This window comes from Dipodomys ordii, unplaced genomic scaffold (genome assembly GCF_000151885.1).
Source record: "Dipodomys ordii isolate 6190 unplaced genomic scaffold, Dord_2.0 Scaffold73, whole genome shotgun sequence".
NCBI lineage: Eukaryota > Metazoa > Chordata > Mammalia > Rodentia > Heteromyidae > Dipodomys > Dipodomys ordii.
Genome location: NW_012267289.1, coordinates 6795719 through 6815441, shown reverse-complemented (window position 1 = coordinate 6815441; position 19723 = coordinate 6795719). Strand labels below are relative to the sequence as shown.

General features: G+C 34.1%; 1 pseudogene; it reads right to left on the bottom strand.

The window, feature by feature from the left end:
- Positions 1 to 18458: 18458 nt before the first annotated feature.
- Positions 18459 to 19082, bottom strand: LOC105991428 (annotated as a pseudogene).
- Positions 19083 to 19723: the final 641 nt, after the last annotated feature.

Here is a 19723-nt window from a genome sequence, read left to right as displayed (position 1 = left end):
AGACAGCCATGGATAGGAGATGCCTAGTCGAAACATAGGAGAAAATTACAACAGGGACCCTATAAAATTCATGCATTAGAAAAAGCTATAGGCAGCACATCCAACCACCCCAAGAGAAAACTGGCATGGCCTATGATCAGCAGAGCCACAGAGCAGGACTGCCTGAGGCTTTGTGACCCAACCATTTAAGAAGTAGTTTCTGTCCACCTCAACTTTGGTCTTGCTTTGATGGATTACTCCTTTATGATTGTCCAGTTTATTACTTTTGTAATAAAAATGCTTATCCTCTGCCAGACCTATTATCAGTTTCAATAGTTCATGGGTTGGTTGGCGATACACTGAGACAATAGACAAGCAAAGAAAATTACAGTAAGGGAAGATTTACATAAGGAAAGATGCCTTTTATTAGAACTGATATTGTATCAAAGATATCAACTGTTAACTTTGTTTGCTACTGTCGATTATGAACTTTGTTTTAGTAATATTTGCCAGAACTCTTACTGTAAAGTTATAATGCTCTGTGGGTTTGCATTCTACTTTGTAGAAGGGAATTATGATGAATAAGGAGGTATTGTATTTCTGAAGGTTATATAATTTCACACACACAAACATACACACTTTGTTACCAAAGTGTGGAAATATCACATAAAATATACATATATATACTTGTGTGTGTATATGTGTGTGTGTGTTTGTGTGTGTATCACATAGTACCCAATAACACCAAAATTTTAATTAGAAAGAATAAAATCTCTCTAGCCTGGAGTGGCTCACTCCTCTAATCTCAGCTAGGAAAGTAGAGTTATGGGATTGTGTTTGCAACTCTTCTCACACATCTGCATTCCATCTTCAGGGTAAAGCAGCTAAAGATAGGATCTGAGTCGCTTAATGGCCTTGTGCCATAGCTTTCAAATCTCTAAAATGAAAGAGGTTTTATGGAACACTACACTGGATTACTCTAAATCTCCTGCCATTGCTGCTTTTCTGTATAATAAGTTTTGGATAAGCAGCATTCTCAAAATGGAAACACCACTTTAGTCTTTTAAGACAATGGCCATCAACACTCAGTTACTGAAGGTCAGTGTCAGCATCTCAGACAACATGTTACAAAACAGAGGAATGAGAAATGACAGGGAGTACACAGGATAATAGGAATATTTCATTTTATATTTACTTATCCCATTTTCTGGAAAATTGCCTAATCAAAACAGAAATTTTAGTTATTATATTGTCCATTTCTGTCCACTTGGACAGCTTTTTGACCCTACTAAGTAGGGTTTGTATTCAGAATACTTAGGTTTGTACTAAGGTTTCTACTCAGGGCCTTGTGCTTGCCAGGCAAGGTCATTCTTTTGAACCACACTCCCAGGTCTGATTTCTTCCTTTCTACCTAGACTGCCCTGAACACCATCTAGCTATTACTGTCATATAGCTAGGAATGCCCATTTTATTGGTTGAGGTGGAGACTTGCTAATTTTTTCCATGCTGATCCCAATCAGTGAATCTCCTGATATCTGCCTACAAAGTAGCTGAGATTACAAAAGGGAGCCACATTGCCTGGCATAAGGAATTTTGTATATGTTTTCCCAACAATATTTATATGATTATTGATCAATACTTTCATATTTATAGTGCAAATCAGTTTCTAAGGACATCTATGCAGTTGACAGATGGGAATATTCAGTTTTACCATAAGTTCTGATGGAAGCATTTGTCAATGTAAACGAAAACAGTTCTCTCATGTTGTGAGTTAAGTAGTAAGAAATTTGAATTTGAATTTCTACAGTGGCAGACGTAAATACAAATCAAGATCAAATTATCAATTAGGATTACTTCATGCTACTTAATTTTATAGATCAAAGCATAATAGAAACATTTTCCCCTAATAAGGCTTAAGGCTTTTTTGTTGCTGTTGGTGGTGGTGGTGGTTGTAGGGATTGAACTCTGGACCTGGGCACTATCCCCGACCTCTTCAGCTCAAGGCTAATGCTACCACTTGAGCCACAGTGCCACTTCTGGTTTTCTGGTGGTTAATTGGAGATAAGAGTCTCACAGACTTTCCTGGCTTAGAACCGCGATCCTCAGATCTCAGCCTCCTGAGCACCTAGGATTTCAGGCTGAGCCACAGGTACCTGGCAGCTTACACCTTTTTGTGGTGGTATTTCTTTGAATCTCTACCTAGCTTGTAGCAATATAATTTATAGTTATATCTACATCTAATCTATATCTATATATCTATAGATGTGTATATGTATGTTTGACCTAGATTAATATTTATGCTAATTATATACTATGAAGTTTAGAAATGCATCATTAGAAATATTTTTACAAGGGTCAAGACAAATATGCAATTGGAAGCAAATGATTGTTCACAAGATTAGAAATTGTTTTTATAAATGATGTAGAAAAAAGTTAAAGTGTTCACAAAATGTTCTATTGTAATTTCCACATAAAGCAAGTAGGTATAAATTGCGTATTTCACATCAAACGTATCTTCTTATCCTATGAGAACTGCTGAATTCCATATAAAATCTTCAGACAGGAGGTGAAAAATTAAACATTGCTCTTGAACTTGTTCATAAAATACCTGCAATGGAGTCCACTATGATGTTTATTAAGTGTGTATATTTCAACACTGGACAAATTTAATTAAACATGTTAGAATTTGGAAGCCACATAGTGGCTTAGAAACCTAGATACTATTACTAAATGAACTCATTTAAAATCTTTATGAAACATTTGGAGAGGGATGAGATTGTTGCTTTATAGTGAAAGCTGTATGTCTACTCTCTGTGGAAAGATAAAAATATTTAAAATGTTAGAAACTACTGTTGCCATGTATTAAATGTTATGCCACTAATGTAGCAGATTAACAGTTTCAAAATTCTGTCATATGCATAGTATTCAAATTCTACATTTGATTGTCAATACAGTTAGCCTAACAACACAAACATATCAGTAGAACTCTATGAAGAAAATTACAAAGTGAACATTACAATACTCTTAAAACATTCACTGAAACAAATGGATACATAGACTTCACTTTACACTGAGAAGCAAAAAATACCTGCAACTGAGAAACACAAACATAAAAAGTAACATTTCTGGCTTTTGGATTCTGTGTTCTGAAATACACTAGGTAGATTGGAGACTGACTGTTTTGTCAACAGTGAAGCTGGTGTGATAAGAGATTGGGCTCTTTAATTTTAGAACTCAGATGTGATTTTTGTGCCAAAGAGAATAAAAAAGTAATTTTTTAACAAAAAGGAAATAGTAAAATCTACAATAAGAAAATGTTGCTAGGATGGGTAAGAATTTTTTTCATGCTTCCCTTTTATTTATTTATTTTTTATTGTGAAAATACCGTATAGAGGGGTTACAATTACATGAGTAAGGTAATGAGTACATTTCTTATCAAGCATTGTTGCCTCCTCAGAAGGGAGGGTAAGGGGAAACAAAAGAAGAGACAAACAAAAGAATTTTTAAAAGTATATTAAAAAAAAGTTTTTTTGAGGACACTTGAGCTCTGGCTCAAGTCGTAGAGCTCTCCCTGAAGAGCTGAGGGACAGTGTCCAAGCCCAGAGTTCAAGCCCCACGACTGACCAAAAAAAAAAAAATTGGTTTATTCATTTCAGTATTTATAAATCCTGAAGTATGAGTTTAATAAAAAATCATTAAACGCACATTTATAAACTCAAATATATCATCCTTTATTTAACATAAGAAGTATGTTGGGTCAGATTAATAACAATGGAAATAAAATACGACTGAAAATATATCATTGTGCAATGATGAATATTAGTTTTTATTCACAATTTATTTCCAAATGTATTCTTCTAAACTGCTTGCAGTATTTGCAAGATATATGGAGATCCATTTTCTGTACTTCTGTTCTTGTTGCTGTCTTGGTGGGTCTATTTTTGTAATGTATTGGTAAAGTTGAATGAAGTAACCAGTTAAATCCCCGTGATCTGCGGCTCTACTAGCTGATGACCCACATTTAAGTGATTCTTAACATCAGTCAAAATAATTAACCAAATGTCCCTTCAGTACAAGTGTATGAACATACATTCCTAACGTTTTATTTAGTGGCAATTGCTAGATTTTAGATTTGTAGGAAGGAGTTTCTCACTATCCAAAATTTTTCATTCTCTTATATTTATAGCCTTATCATGAAATTCAGTTGTTTGCCAATTATATCTTTTGCACCTAAAATTCATTTAGTACGTAATTATATCAAAGATGTCCATCGTTGCTAAAAACTTTGGATGTCATCTGAACACTTTTTGTACAGAAAAGCTTTTCAGTCCTGCTCAAGAGGTTTTAAACTTGTAAAATGAAAACAAATTCCAAACAAGTAAAGGTTTTTGTACACAAAATGAAAAAGCACTTCTACTCCATTGGTGAAGTGAGTCATTTGGATTATGAAGCAGTAATATTTTGAAAAAGCAGTCATTTTGTTCACATAATGAGTTTTTTTTTAACTCATTTTTTTCAAAGACCATCAGAGCATCTTGAAACACAAGCCTTACAATACAAGTGGTGGATCTTGTCTGGCTCAACCTTTGCTGTAAGTAGAGAATACTAATAGGTGAAATTGGTATTATCACAAAGAATTTGATTTTTGAACTTCAAAGAGATACAGAGGAGGAACTGAAATGTGGAACAAATTTGAAGCAGAACTATAGCTCAAATATAAAGCTTACCACATAATGCCACTATAAACTTAGAAATGTTCAAAATTTAATGTTAGAAAAAAGGATATATCTATATCTTTTGAAAAATGAGTATGCATATTAACAAAAGCAGAAAATATGAATAGTACTATGATTTTTTCTATCAGCAAAGTACATAAAGTTATTAATTACTCTAAAACAAATTCAGATTTCCTATTGGTGCCCTGGTCAATGACCCAGTTGATATTAAAAGAAACACCTTAGACTTACAGGATGATCATAACCTGACATTTCCTTCTAGCAATGAATGTGATTGAATTCATAACCAAACATTTATTAAGAATCTACCTTTTATTTCAGAGTGATTCAGTATGGATGTCTTTCATCAGTCATATTCAGATTTGTGCAAAATACATACTTGGTCCAAATAACTTATTCTGCATTAAAGTATCAATTCTTTTGTATGCAAATTGTAAAGAATCTCAGTCCATAGTTGTGGAAGTTTGTAATTTATGAATTTCCAATGTTTGTAATTTATGAATCACAAATGTGTCAGAGAAGCGTCAAAGATTTATTAAGAGCAGCATAAAATAATTAACATTCTATGTTTTTCATAGCTTTCCACTCAAACGACATTTATACACTTACACAATTGTAGATGAATAGGTATGGAGCTGTATGTGGTATAGTGGTACAAAAGGAATTACAATGTGAAAAAATACACTTATGATCATTTATGTAACCAAAGTAAGATGTCATTTTAAGACAGATTCATTCCTTTAACCCAAAGATATTAACAGTATCTCAATCTATTTGATACTACCTAATACTATATTTATATCAAAGCCCTGCATATATTGTAACAAAATAACTGAGCACATTTAAGGGGGAATAAATTTGACATTCAATGGAGATTTATCATTAATTATATAAATAATACACCCTATACAACAATTGTATACTCAAGAATTTATCATCTACATAGGTTGGTTTTATCTACTGAGATACTTTGGCAATTGTGTTTCTGTCCAAAGTGGGTATGTGGAGTAAAACAAGCTGTGTTATATACCAGCAACTGATGGTAATGTATAAAATAATTTGTACTCTCCCAGATGTCTGATCACCATAGCAGTAGCTATTAACATGCATACTTACACTGTAAAGTCTATAGCAAGTTCTGCTAAATAGCAAGGGCTCCTTAAGACAGATTAAGATCAAGTGGATGTTTTCAAGTAATAGGGGATACATCCATTAGAGATGCATTCTTTTGCTTGTTGTCTCTGTCTTCTTCATTTCTGGACACATTGCTCCTGATGCTTCTTCATATTTGAGAAAGATATCTGGAGTTCATTTTCTACCTTCTTAGATATATAAGGATGGATTGGAAATTTAACTCCACCTTAATCCTTGAGTTAAAATATGTTAAAACTTAAGTAACTAAATTTCAAAATTTTGACCTTTTTACCCCTCATTTAAATTTCATATATGAGCCAAAAGATTTGCTCCCCTAAGAAAACTAGTGCACTTCCATTTTATGTTTCCAGAATTCCTCCATCCTCAATGTAGAAGGATCATCAGAAAGAATAAGATATATAAGAGCCTTTGGGTATATAAGAACATAAATTAAGACCTTCCTACATAATAAAAATTCATTCCATATCTGTTAAAGCCTTTCTGTTAGTTAATAGCTTTATTATAACCCCAAGCTAAAAACTCAAGGATCATACTGTGAAATTTACTTCTTTATACCTACATTTAGCAGTCAACTATCTCAGCAGAGTTCCATGAAATTGCCCTGCCTCTGGTCAACCCCAGTGCCATTTTCTTAATTAGACTTCATTTTCTCTTATCTTTAGCCTTTAATTGCTCCATTCTTCTTCCTACCTTGAGAAAAATCAACATTCCAATCATCATCTCTTGTTGGTATTAGAGATATCTAAGGGGCAGATACAATCTTATCCATTTTTTCTTGAAAAACCATTAATTCTCAGTTTCCTATCCACAAAATAAAATACAGATGGACTCTGATTTACAGTAGTTCTAGTTATAATTTTAATCTTTATGGTGGTGCAAAGCTATTGAAATGTAGAGCAAACCAGACAAACTTTTGTATTCTGGATTGGCAATCTCATGTAATCGGAGGCACAGAAGTTCGTCCCAACACCAAGTCAGCCTTAGTATATAAAAGAGAACAGCCCACACTCTGCAGCATAGTATGTAACAAAGGGATTACCTTGTGTAGATGCATTATATTCATTTTCAATGTATCAGAATTTCAACATAAGAAGGGTTTATCGTATGTAGCCTTATCATACAAATAAATTTGTAATCCTGACATTCATTAGTATTAGATATTCAAATACATCTTTCATCTCACCTTTTCTTCATGTTCATATATCCTCACATTCTATTTCCCTTAATCTTTCTATTCTTCAACCATTCCTTAAAAAGTCTATGCTTGTCCCAGGGAATAGTTTCATCAGCCTGATTAAATCCTAGACATCTTTCAAAAAGTAATTCAAATAGTCATCTCCCACACTTTAGCCTCTCTTTGTAAGTCTGTACTATTTATAATTCTTGATATACTTTAAGACCTTGTTTGTAGTTACTGAATCTTCTCCTTCCTCTGTTTCTCATTAAATGACACATACTTAGCTCACAAGAAGTATAAAAGTGTATGGCATTACCCTAATTATAGAATCACTTCATTAAAAGTTCTGATTAATAAATAATCAGCTCCATTCTTTTCATCATACATATTTACGACATATCGAAGTATTCTAGTTGTGAATCCAAAAATAGTCAACATAATTATACAAGCCTTAGAACTAATATATAAATGTTGAGGTTTATGATTGGGGAGATAGTGGGAGCTAATGAATTCTGAAAGGGGTCTATGTATTTTCTCACATGCTTTCCCGTCAGAACTAATTTAAATGCAATAAAAATGCCTACTTGGTTATTTACTCATGACTGGGGCTTGAATTCCTTCATCTACAGCCACTAGAGACTGTGGATGAAGTACTAGAATAAACAATTTAATGAATAAATAATTAACACACAATTAAAAAGTTATTAAAACAGACTAGCATTATCTATCCGTGTATTGAAACTCTCATAGGTCTTCTGTAGATTACCACTTAATACTTTTATCTCCATTATTAATCTTGGTTAATGGCCTTTTTAGTCTTAAGTAAGAGACTCTTTATATTATTTTCCCACCGAACAAAGGTATCTACTGACTATACTATTTAATTTTTTGCCTATAAATTTTTAAGATATTGTAGCTGAGTTATTTCCTGTTTTATTTTAAAACTATTTCCAGATAAAATACTAGTGGTCATTAGAATCACAAGAAATGTAGTGTTTCCATATAGCATCTTGCAGTTTGTACTTCAGATTTGATGAATTTCTTAGCCTAGAAATTCTAGATGTTTCCAAATGTTAAACCCATTAATTTCTTAGGTAACTTTCTACGTACCTCCTTAGATTACATCTGATTCTTCATACATTAAAACAGCAGTCCATGGGTCTTTGTGCACTTCTACCAATCTCTATATGAATTAACAAACACTAAGAGACATGAGCCTCAGTTTTCTCAGCTATACCATTTGAAGAAGTTTTACTCTGTATCTCTCTCACTGCCAATTTTTGATCTAGAAGCATCCCTGACTCAGTCAAGCCACACAGCTGAGCATCAAGTATACCAACTTTGCCACATTAGAGTAAAAATTTATCCATCCTCTTCCAATAACCTGGGTGTGCAAGAATGCCAACCTTTAAAGCATTGTTGTAAGATAGAATCAGGATGAAATCAATATGTGTCTAGAGAAACACAATGAGATTAAGTCTCCATCTGTGTTTTCAAAAGGAACAGAGAAATGATGCTATTTTACCTTCTAACTTCTCTAGAATTGGAAAAATAGGAAGAAAATTTTAAAAAAAAGATTGAAAATTTAAAAAAAGATTGAAATAACACATTCTCTTGGCAGACTGCTGTTTCCACTTTAAAAGAAAAATGGTGCCAGAATGAAAAAAAAAAATGGTAAGCACGTGGAACTGGCCTCCATACTTGGCTGAAATTGAGGCATTCTGGAAAGGAATAAAATAAATGAATTAATTACAAACGGTGTAATTCCTTAGATAAACACATTCACCATTCAGGAAAATGAATATCAGGAAACTGTCCCTTGAAAGGTGTGGGGGAAAGGTTAAAGAGAAGGAGAGAAATGAATAAAGAGAGGAAATAGGAAAGGATACAGTTATAATATTCAATGCATATCATACCAAATTAAGACTATTGAGAGGAACAATTAGTATGGGATGGATGGAAGAGAATGATGAAAAAAGTACTGTTAATCAAGGGGCACTTTATTTATAAGCTGAATTTTTGGAATAATGACTCATTTGTACATCTATTTAAAATAATAAAAATATAATTAAATGAAGAAGGTTACCAGTAGCAAAAAGACCTGTAAGAAAAGCACCAGACAGAACCAAAATCATGCATTTCTCTGACAGTACTCATGAATAAATATTGGTAGAGATCTGTAAAGAGCCATTATAGCAGAATACAAATTGAATAATAGCATATGTGAAGAATTTTCATAGTGACTAATTAGCTGTGCAATAAATATTAATTTCATTTTACCCATGTTACTTGTGCTTAATCATCACATTGCAATTGCCAAAATCCTGTGAGAAAGCAAGTCCTTTAGGAAAAAAAGGAAAGAATGCTCCTTCCAATGTCTGAGCTGCAATGTCTCCAGCATCAGATTCTGAGTAATTGTGTTTTGGCTCTCATTTATGCTTTTGGGCAATGTTCTCAAAGCAGGAAGTTGGGAACACAAGTCCATGGTTTACAAACATAGGGAAAATAGTATTTCAATATATTGAAATTGATTGAACAAGAGCTCAGAGAAAAAGAATCTATTTCACAATAAATTCCCAAATGTCCTACATTAAAAAAATAGAGAGAGCTCAGGAAGCCAGGCTCAATTTTCCAGCCCTAAAATTATTTCCACTCAATTCAGATGGTGATTGAAATGCTCCAGAGTTTACACACCTTTAAAATGTTTTAAAAATGTGTTGATTAAACAGTCTGTGCCTTGTACACATGGGATATTTTTGTTATTGTCTCTGATATTTTTACTCATTACAAAATGGAAACAAATAATTGAAATAAACTTTCAAATATGCAAGCTATACTACCCTACCCTTCTGAAGAAACTATAAATTGCTACTGTCAGAAGAAGAAAGGAGTAATCTGCGTTTATGTTGCTAAATTAATAACTTTAAAAACGATTTTGGTGTCATTTCTAAAGCCATGGCACAGCATAAATAATCTCCTACTGTTTGTACCTCATTTATGTAAAACCGCACACAGAGTGCCCTGAACAACTGATGGAATAATAGTTCCTTAGAAAGGATGATATCACCAGCTGTTTCAGTATATATATATATATATATATATATATATATATATATATATTTACATTTAAAACTAATTATCTGGAGATTTTTGAAGGAAATTATTTTTTTCTTTTGAAACTTTATAGTTATATCCAGGTACCTAAAAGTGAATGGAACCAGAGTGTGATTAAAATCATCTCTAAATATTGTACAGATGTTCAGGGTTTCTAATCATAAAGAATTGCTTGTTACTTCACCATGTAAATGTTTGGTTATGCTTTCTGATGGCCTTACACTTTATTAACAATCCTTGATGACAAATGTTATTTAGTGAAAGATGTATAAAAGTTTTATGAATAAAAATAAGATTGATATCATCATAAAATTTCAGTTTCCTTAATTTAATTATATTTGGCTTTATCATGAAATATGACATTAATTATCAAAGACTATTAATCAAATTGATTACAAACAACTAATGTAATACTAATGCTTTCCTTATAGATACATACAAAGCAGTTATTTAATTTGGTTGATGTTCTATAGAAATATTTATATGAAGCATATTACTTAGAATTTGATAAATAATAATGTCTTGAAAAGTATATGAAATATTAAAGGAAATATTGAATATTGTGGATTAGTTGAGTATTAAATTATTGTATTAAATTATTATAGGCATTTTTTGGGGAATTAGTAATTGAGTAACTTCTTTGGTATCCTTAAGGATTTACTCTCTACATGAGGAAATAATTTATCTGATTTTTTTAGAATCTGCCTTATCCAAGGAGAAAATGAAAATAAATTTAAGAAAGAACCTTGCTATATGAAGTTCAGCAGAATTAAAACAAAGTTAGACCAGAGCTACATTGAAGTGAATGCCTCAGAGCTATTTCCATAATCTATATAATTGCATCAAATCTTGCTGCCATGTAATTGAAATAAAATAGGTTGGAAGAGGGGCTGGGAATGTGGCTCAGTGGTAGAGTGCTTGCCTTGCACGCATGAGGCCTTGGGTTTGATTCCTTAGCACCACATGAGCAGAAAAAGCCAGATGTGGTGCTATAGCTCAAGAGGTAGAGCACTAGCCTTGAGCTGAAGAGCAGCTGAGGGACAAGGCCCAGGCGCAGAGTTCAGGTCCTACGACCAACAACAACAAAAAAAGTTAGAAGAGACTGCACTAAAGATACATTCATAAGACATGTTCATAGTGAATTTGTTTTCTTTAGTCAGGCATGGGGCTTAAACTCAGGGTCAGTGTGCTATCCTTGAGTTTTCTTGCTCAAGGCTAGAGCTCTATATAAAATTTGAGCCACAGCACAACTTCTGATTTTTCTGGTGGTAAATTGGGAGATCAGTACCTCAGTGATTTGCTGCCTGAGCTGGCTTTGTGTTATGATCCTCAGATCACAGCCTCTTCTAAGTTGCTAGGGTTACAGCCTCCAGTGCTGGGTGTTGACAGTGTAATGTTCAAAACCACATTTGGAATAAAAATTGGAATTTCCTTAGCTTGGCTTGGCTTGTTCCTTTTTACACTGAAAAAAAATCACTTGTCAATAAATATCTCTTCTTCTTTGAATCTATGTTATGACTAGTTTGCTACATAGTCAGTGACAGGCAAAGCACTGTCAGATTCAGTTCCCAATAAAGTGAAGTTAGGGTGTAGTATGAATCAGACTGATGATGAGAAATTACATGTTCAGTGTGTAATCATTACACACCCACTTCTTCTACTTTTTTATGTCCCTCTTTAGTTTTTCTCCTCTCATTAGTTTGCCCCAGAGGAAAAACAAATAATGGACATTAATAGGAATATCATTCGAAACTGATTTTGTACTTCAGTTTTAGGCTTTGAATGAGCAATGTTATTTATAGATAAATGAAAATTACTTTTCTGAAACTGTATGTCTTCTAGCTTCTAGAATGGAATCAGAACATTAATAGTATGTTTTTGAAGAAGTTTTAGTTCTATAGCTCTGAATAATATTTAATTTTGACTTCTATACGTAATTGGAATTGAAAGGGGCCAATAGCTTTGGAAAACAAGCATCTACTAAACTTGCTGTATATTATTATTATGAAATACAAGCCTAAACTATATAGTTTGTATTTTTCTAAAAAAATCTTACAGTAGAGACTAAGGGTTAACAAAAGAATATAAAATTAAACTTAGTGTTCCAGAGAAAGGACGAGGACCAAGATGTGGAAAATAGAGTTAATAAATTTCCACTCAACATAAGGAAGAACTTTCAGTGATGAAAGCTAGCCAAGCATAGAAAAGGCTGCATCTCAAGTAGTCAGTTCCCTGTCATTGGAATTACTCGAGCAGAATCCAGATATATGACTATCATTTGGAGATGAGGTATATGCAGTGAGAAGTGAGACAGTGTGACCTTTAAGGTCCCTTCAAACTCTGTTCTGATAATAAGTAGATGTCTGATTAAGAACAGTTTGCCATGGATGTGGTCATGCAAAACTACCAAGCACAGTGAAATTCACCCATAGAATGCATTACATATTTTTTTCTCCATGATTCAGGAAAGCAAGTGTATTTTCCAAAATCTAGTAGCAATGAGTTGTAACATAAGACACTGCAATGAATCAATGCTTGGCATGAAGGAGACACAGTGATTTAGTGCTTCAGCCCAAGTCCATATGGAGTTACTTATCAAATGGCTGCAATCGCTGGGAAGCATGCTAGAATGAATCTGGTGCCCAGTGCACAAACACCTTGTAATGCCACTGTCAATTGTTGAGCTCTTGCTTCTCCAAAAAAAAAGACACAGTATTTTCCAAGCTCTTACTACCATTTGGTTATAGGTTTCAACTAAATTTCTGTTATCAGTTATAGAAGATAAATAGAGACTAACATTAAGACTTGAGAAAAATCACAGTTTTAACAGTGCTCTTCTTTAACACTTTTCAGCCAGTACACGCAGTGCTCTGGGATGCAAATGGGATACAGTTCAGCTGGACTTTCTGATCCAGACAGCCCTGGATGTCCAGCCAGCCCTGGACATCCACCCAGATGGACCTTTATGAACATATCAATCACCATTCTTGGTACTGGTTTACAGCTGGAAATGACAGTGAGGAGATTAACAGCAGTGTGATATAAAAAAGCTAAATGATTTCTATCCAGGCTGCCTTTCCGTGAGGGTGACATCTCTTGACTGAGTCCATAACCAAGAATGCCAGGTCCTAGGATGTCACCCTTTGCCTTAATTTTGCTCCGTCTAAAAGGAACTGTTTTCTCTGTAAGCTAAGGGGAAGAAGATGGAATTTGTTGTAACTGTTACAAGTTTCTGGACACTATCTTATACTTTGAAATAAGACCCTGTGTACATCTTTGTAAATTTTTCCTTTCTAAATCTGTCTGAAAAGGATCTACTTCAAGATTGCTCTTTTTCCTCCAGGTCCTTGACCAATGTTCTTGCTGAGTTAGGATATCACTATCTAACAATGGATGAAAGAATGTAAAGAACATATGCTTTATGATAGCATTGCTCTAACATATTTATACCATTTTATTATTTTAGCTAATAATCATTTATCACTTTTATGCATGGTAAAACATATCTTATATTTAACTATCTCAAGATAAACTCACATCTATGAATATTTGCATTTAAAATCCAAATTATATCACAACTATACACATATAAAAACTCTGAAAGTATCTCATTAGTGGGAAGACTCATTTCATATGTTATTCAGCTAACAATATATGTATATTTTCCATATCTTTCAAAATTAAGGACAATAAATAATATTTAAATAATGTGGAAATAAATACGATTTTTAAAATTTGTCAAGACCAACTTACTTGAATATTTTAAACTTATCCCATCAATTCAATGCAAAATAAGAGAATATTCAAAGTACCTAGCATACATTATTTAAATAAGAGGGATTTAGCTTAATTGGAAAAATTCTTGAAAATAATTAAGAGTGTCCATTGTTTGAAGCATTAATTCCTACTACAGAAATAGGTGTGTGACATTTGTGCTATTGTTATGGTGTTATTTTCTAGCTAATTTTCCTTCCGCAAAAGGAGAATATAAATAATTAACAATAACAAAAACATTTCATTATTTGTCATGAGACAGGAGAAAGTAAACACAAATTCTTAATTAAGTTTTCATGAGGAAGAAAAAGAAAGTAAACAGACATGTACTGTAACATAATGTGAAATTTATATGCATTATATGGGGAATATAAAACCATAGTGAAATTGATGTTGTACAAGTCAGTTGTATTCTTCCTTACTATTAGTCTTCTAATATACTTATTTGGCTCTAAAACCCAAGTGAAAGCCAAGAAACTTCCCTAGAAAAAAATACAAACAAGAAAGCTAACTCAAGTTATAAATTTCTATCAGGGTCACTCATTAAAACAATTAATTCATATAACAGATATCATGCCTCTGATTCATTCTAGCTAGCATTCAAGATGTTGTATATGACAAGGAGGGGTTGGCTCTAGGTGACAGAGGAATCATAGGATTGTTTGAGTTTACCACAGGACTTACTCAAGCTGTAGAGTTCAAAAAATAACATTGGGATCTGAATTTTATTCTTTCTTAATTCTATTCCCTCTCTCAGCTTTCATAAATGTCATGATGTGCACACATATGCATGCTCTCTTGTCCCATCTGTTTTGTCCATCATAGTTTTTCCTCCCAATAAATGTCTTGGATTCAGAATCCCATTTGAGTATCTGCTTCTTGAAAGACCAGAATTAATCCATAAAGAAATTTATGAACCAGAAAATAAATCATGTAAGTGAGAATATAAAATAATTCATTAAGCATCAGAAAAAAACTATATATATAAATTGTTCAAGCAACAAAGAGAGACTGTACTTAGGAGCAAGGGAAGAATTGACACTTAAACTTGCTATTCCTATTTACTGTGGATGGATAAATTTAAATACTGAAATCAGAGGGATCTTTGTGCCCTGTACCATCTTCAGATTCCTTATACCAATTCACAACTAAAATAGAGTCATGCCAGTGGGGATGCAGGAAGAAAAGTGGACAACTGAATGGAACATCAGATAGACCATTTTGAGGTACCAGGGGTGCTATTCTCAAAAGTGAAGTGGTAACAAAGTGAGAACATTATGGAGCACAATAGCAATTGCTGAGGATTAAGAAGATAGCTTTGATTCTGATATATATATATATATATATATATATATATATATATATATATAGTGCCTATTTGGCAGTCCTTACATTGCTTTAAAACCTGTACTTATAATTAGCTTTACACCCATGACTTTGGCAACAAGGCATATGACCTGCCAATCTGAAACTTAAAGAGATAGTAAATAACTTATTAATGTTTTTGCTTCTGTTAGTTTTCATGTTATTATTTTTACATCTCCCAACATATGTACACAAAACAGGCACCTGTAATCTTGCACACACAACTCCTTATCAATTTCTAAACTACCTTTTCTTTGTTGCTCTGTGAAAATTAGGTTTTAATTTCCATTGCCTGGATTGTCCTTTAACTCTATTTTTAGACCATATACTTAAATACCCTAGAGATAGAATGATATTTTTATCTGAATATGGAAGTGCACCCAACCTGTAATATTTTTGTGGAAAAATATTAGTTGATACTTTATTATGCATGTGAACTCCTTGGCACTGGACACAAGCAGGAAATCCCATGAACTTACTGGCACAGACAATGGATAAAAGCAATCACCAAAAAATACCTTCTCCAGTTAATCTGGGTAAGAGTTGGCATAAACACACACATGAAAGGAAAGCAAAATGTTATGCCAGCAAGTCAATCCAGACTTCTAAAATGATTCTGAGTACAGAGTTGCTCCTGTATATAAATCTGCTTTTAAATGTGGGCTACCATAAAGATTTTAGACATTTTTAGACTCATATTTAGCTGAAAACCTAGAGCCCTTGGATATCAATAAACAGTTAACTGGGTGGTCAAAAATATACTGAGTTATTTTGTAGTGGGACACCAGCTGTAAAAATAACAATTTGAGTCACTGTTGAGGTAGCAAATATAATGTAAGAGCAGAGACAAGATGACATTTTGATGTGAAAAAATCCATCAACCCACATGGTTTGTGTGACATTGATTCTATGCTGTGGCCCTAACCTATCCATCCAGTGGAAATTTTATGAACTCAGACAGCAATGCTTTCAACTTTATAGATAGAATGGTAGAAACGAAAAAAAATAAGTGTATAGATTTATTCAATAATATATCAATTTTCGGCTGCCAAGAGGTCTTAATGTAACAAAAAAGCACAACCAAATATCAAATGATTTTGATACAGTTTTGAGGTGGGAAGTTAGCTTCAGTGGATCTTCAAAACAACAGATACAGCTTGAATATGAGAAAAGGACAAAATTAATCTATAAATATCTGCATGAGAAGGTGTCTTACATATTTAACCCTCTCTCTATTTCCTCAGTATTTCCATGAGTTTACACTAGAGAATAACTTCTTAGCCTGTGTTTAAGCAAAAATGATCCCGTTAGATCATGAGCTATTAAAAGAAACTTCAATATTGTACACAATACATTTCAAGAGCATACCATCAATGTTCAGCTAGGTTGGCCAGATAGTTAGATACAAAACTCTGAAACATAAAATTTATTAACTATACTACTGTTTAAAGATCTCACACCTTTTAATTGCCAAGGATATTTTTTCCATTTTCTTAAATTCTAGTTCACATATAAAATATTTCCATTGTTTATAATATCTTTGTCTTTGGATTATCTCTCACATTTATGTCAGTTGTTAGACTTCATTTGAGCTGAGTTGCTATGCTCACCACCCCTTTCATGTCTCAGGATTTCAGAGCTTGGGTTCAAGCAGTTAGCTCCCGATCTATGTATATCTATCCTCTACAGCCAGTCTTATTTCTGGCATTATCTTTGACTCCTCTAGTTAACACTGAGGTATTTTTCATGTATTTCCTTCTCTTTGTCTGAACTCAGCTGAACTCAAAAGTTTTTTGAACTTTTAGATGCTCAAGATGTTGCTTACAAGCCAGAAGGAAAGTGACAGTCAGACCTTTTCACACCTTTGGTGACAGGTAAATAAGATGCTATCATTCCCATGGTTGGGAACAGAGGGAGGCAGGTGCTAAAGTCTCATAAAGATGTCTCCAAATGAAGGTAAATTAATAGTCCAGAAATATAAATATTCATAAGGTCATGGCCAGCAGAGGAGGCTGAGTTCTTGATTACAACTTCCTTTGAGAATTTCAGTGCACTTCTTGACCATATATGATGTGAGGAGATGACATTCTTCTTTTATAAGGCCTGTTAGGCAAAGTCATTCTAATTGCCAGTGTTCAGGTATGAAATATCAGAAAGAAAATTCGTCTTGAGCTTGACTCCTCCGTAGCTGTTAAAACAACACTTTCCAAGCTTCACTATTATGTGAAGTTTCTTGAGTGCAAGGGTTTAATTCTTGTAATTCTCATCACACTTGGCCTACACTGGTTTTCAGGCTAGCATTGCTCCAAATAATAGCCTCTTGATTTGAGCTTATACACCTCATAGATCCTATTTCCTATCAGAAAGTTGTAAGCAGAAAGAACAGATGTGCCTTTGCTGTAGAATATATATACTATATGCAAAAAGGAGTGAATGCCATATGAGTAAGCATAAAAGTCCAATAACATTAGTTGTACAAATTGATTTTTTGGTAGGTATTCCCCCCTTTCAAGTAGTCCATGTAGTTCTATGAAAAACTAAGAAATAAGTGTAATTCTTCTTTTCTAATTTTAGAAACAAATTTTTATTTAAATTGGAAATATAACTCCAAAAGTAGCAAGTTTTTCAGATATCCATGGTTATACATTAATAAATTGAGTCTATATGCATTAGTCCTAAGTAAAGTCATTAAACCACCATCCTTCAACAATTTCAGCAAAGATAGAATGGCAAGGGGATAATATAGATGGATTTGCATTGGATGGGTTGTTTTACTACAAGTACCATAAAAGAAAGAACACAAATGCAAGGATTTTTAGGTGTATGCATGAGTAGAACCTTTGGCACTAAGAATCAGGGTGTTTTATCACATAGCATAGACACACATTAGATTTGTAGTGGCAAAGGGACAGAACCACCATTCAAGCAATGTTGTCAACTAGTCAATAAAATGTTCTACCGAATATTTCTTCATCTAATTATTGTATCGACTGTTTGCTACTTTGAAATAAAGGAACATGCACTCCTTTTATTTCCTGTTTGCATCAGAAAACAAATAAAAAAACTAAGGCCTGCTATGCATTAACAATTTTAAGGAACATCAACTTTACAAGGAACGCCTGAGAATGAGTATCGTGGTGAACTCGTGGTGACAGTCTTCACACGGCTTGGCAGTGATAATGGGCAGATGCAACTTTGTCATCACTGGAGGTAAGAGAGAAGCTCAAATCCCTTGGCCAGATAGTTTTAACAATCGTGCAGATAGCCAAGAAGGCAAGGCTTTTTTTCATCAGGGAATGTGAAGGCCAACATTGCTCCAATTCTAACAAATAATCACAAAAGGCGCGGTGGCCCACAAACCTGTGACATGGGAGCATCAGGATAAGCCAACAGAATTAGAGTAGACCGAGGCCTTTCAAATTTATACAGCAGCCGAGTGCCCAACATTGCATTAAAATATCCGCTGGTACCTCCCACAACCTGGTATGCCTTATTATCAAAGTTGCCCTGTGGTGTCTTGCAGTTGGCCTGCTCTTCTAGAATGGCATCCCCATTCTTAGCAGGCAGTCGAGTTACCAGATACCAGTGCTCAATGAGCCATGGTTTTATTTCTTCTGGAATCTTCACCTTAACTTCCATTTTATTCTTGAATGCTTCTTGGGTCTCAACAATAGCAACAGCTTGCGCCCTTTTCTTTCGTGGGGGCTGAGTTTCCTGGTGCTTCCAACATCGCTGTTTCCAGGAGCTTTTTGCTTGTTCTTTCTCGGTTTTTTCACACCCATCTAAAAAGGGGGGGAGGTTTCTCTGCAAAACATCCCTGCTTCCCATCTTCCTGGCTCAAGATTCTTTGGCTGTGGGGCCAGTGATCTTCTTCCCAGAGGTAGTACCCAGGGTCTTCTTGACATGCTGCTTCTTGCAGGCTTCTTAACGCTGTCTTCCTTGGGATATTGTTCTGCAGGAGGTTACAGATGCTGCTTTCTCAAACTCACCAATTCTGTTTCTATTCCTATCAATAGTCTTGGTTCTTTGTCTTCCAAGAATTCCTAATGATATTTTTCCAGAATGGAAATTTACAGATCCTCTCTGATGTTCGGAGATGGGATGACCCGAGGAACAGGACCGAGAATTCTGTAATCAGGGTAAGGATTCTGCAGTCACAATCAGATTTCGTGATTCTTATTGTATAGCAAACTCAAGCTGTTCTGAGGATATGCTGAACTGTAGATCCATTTCTTTCTGATCCTTTTGAGGAATAATCTCTCAGCACTATTCATAACCAAGGGGGTTACCTGCTGTTATTGAGACAGACCACTGCTGGGACCCTACTGGTCAACTGGAAGGGAGCCAGTTCTTTGGCTCAATAGGCCTTCCAATTCAGTTTGGCACTATGTAAATCTGACCAATCTCTAAACCTTTTATTTTA